Source organism: Hippichthys cyanospilos, chromosome 18, assembly GCF_059441005.1.
Source record: "Hippichthys cyanospilos isolate Australia breed blue-spotted pipefish chromosome 18, RoL_Hcya_1.0, whole genome shotgun sequence".
NCBI lineage: Eukaryota > Metazoa > Chordata > Actinopteri > Syngnathiformes > Syngnathidae > Hippichthys > Hippichthys cyanospilos.
In genome coordinates this window covers 13,232,745-13,235,235 of record NC_142386.1, presented here as the reverse complement: position 1 = coordinate 13,235,235, position 2,491 = coordinate 13,232,745, and positions in this window count along the sequence as shown.

Here is a 2,491-nt window from a genome sequence, read left to right as displayed (position 1 = left end):
CAGGAACCGGAAATGCAACACGACCCGACAAATTAAAAGCATGCATTTCAAAATAAGATTAAAAAACGTCACGTCAACTCTAACGCTTGAAGAATTCTTAACATATTTATTAACTAATATTACTTAGTTATTTGATGAATACAGTAATGTATAATGTAGTTTTTTGCTTTTTTTTATTTTTTTCCATTTTTCCGCATTTTTTAAATTATTTTTTAGTTTGAAATATCTTTAATTTTTCCTGGAAAAACCTGCGAAATACTGAGACCGCAATATCTGAGACCACAATATCTGAGACCGCGAAGTAGGAGGGATCACTGTATTGCCCCACCTAATTCCATTATTAATCAATTTCTTTGAAAGCTCCAGAGCCACTTGGGTGGCGCTAAAGAGCAGTGTGTTGCCTCTCACAGGCAGACGGCCAGAGATAATTATTCGAAACCGACTCACCTTTCTAGCGATATTAAAAGTCCTCGCTTTGTCTTTTATGATCTCTGATTGCCGCATCCTAATGTCATTGGAGCCAAAATGTATCACTACTGGTGTCTAAGTCGGCTGCATGCCAGCGCTCTAAGAGTAGCTTCAGTGTCAGATGGACTGACCCTGGGATTACACATTAATGTGACCGGGTTTTAAATCTTGATGTTAAAGGTGATTGGCACCACCAACTACTACAGTGTTTGAGGCAGTAGATCCAGGTGAGATGGGACTAGCTAAGGGGTTGAATATATTATGCGTCTGAACGGGCTCACCACGATTAGCAGGCCACTCAGGGCTAATGCTAAACAGATTGGTGGGTTGACAACCACCCACGCTATTAGTTTGGACTCCCCATCTACAGTTAGCGAATTCTCTGCCCTAGCGAGCGGACATGTCCCACGAGAAGAGACACAAAGAAGGAAAATGAAAATCATTTACATATGGACTGAATTGAAGTTGTTTTGTCAGACTTACAATCTGTTGTGTTGTCAGTGTGGTTAATTAATTAAAAATAACGGTTAGCATGTTGCTCTGTGATTGGCTGGCAAACAGTTCAGGGTCTGCATTGCCTAATGCTTGCAGACAGATGGGATAGGCTCCACCACAGCAACCGCCTTTGTGAGGATAAGCGGTTATAGTAATGGATGGATAGATGGATGGGTGGTTAGCATGTTTGCCTCATTATTTAAACGAGTTTGTCTGGCCTCCGTGCAGAAGCTAAAACCCAAAGCGTGCCACTAAACCGCATCCTTTTAAAGGTTTAGTCTGCATTTTCCCTGACTCTCATTTATGCTGAGCTCGTCAATGTGCTAACCTCAACTTGCTCTTTAAAATCAACAGCTCACCGCACCGGGAAGCCTCATAAAAGTCAATGAATTGGGTTTTGTCAATGTCAGAGTCTGGAAGGCAGGGAAAGCTGGTGTATTAGTTGCATTTTACAAATACCGTATATGAAGTCAAGTTTTTTTTCCTCATTTTCAATCCCCATATTAGGGGGGTCGACTTATAAATGCACAACTCAAAAGAGACCAGTTTTTTCAAAATACAAACCTCATATTTGATATAGTATGCATGTGTTTTAGTTCGTTTGCACAGAACTTTGTAAAAATGATCTTTTGATAAGCAACGCCTAATTGCTTCTTTGTTGACAACAATGTGGCTCATTTTCTTTGACGCGTTATGAATAGGAAAATACATCTTGACTTATCTCCTTCAGCAGGTAGACGTGTGCTTGAAGCCGGCATGGATGTCGGCAGATGGGGCGAGAAACAGTTGAAGGGCAACCTTCCATGCTGTGATCTCACAACAGTCGTCACTTGGGTAAAGAAAACTTGGAATAATATCCCAAGTAAGATGATCAGCAAATAATTTCCGAAGACCTCAATTTCAAACAAAATGGACGGGAAAAAGATGACTAACCCTGGAAGAGTAACGAGGATGCTTGAACGCATGATGAGGAGATAGATAAGGATGTCTGGGTGTGCGTGTCAGATAATGATGATGACTTTTAGGCCTTTTCAACAAATGTATATTCAGCTGTGTCAAAAAATAAAGCATTGAAACTTCAAATCATTTTATTGATGCACATTGCCTTGCACGCACACGTCTCGTTTCTGCCCCAACCCCCCCAGTAACTGCAACGGTACGTCATTCGATATACGATGAAGAAATGCGCCTAAAAGTATCATAATTTTGTCATTTTAATAACACAAATCATGTGTTATAATTGGACAGCCATGATCAATGTAACCACTACAGCTTGGGTTAGACTTATAATCACATTTTTGTAATATTCACGCAAATTAAGTAAAAAAGGGAGGGTGGGAGGCACTTATAATCAAAGTTGACCTACTCGGAGAAATACAGTACTTGTTTACAGTTTAATTAAGTTAGTGATCCAGATGGGTTAGAACTATTAATCTGTAATGTGACACAAAATGGCCCTTGAATTTACCATGTTGCAATACAACATGGTGGCGAGCGGTGTGGAGGTATAGACCCAAACGCAGGGAAG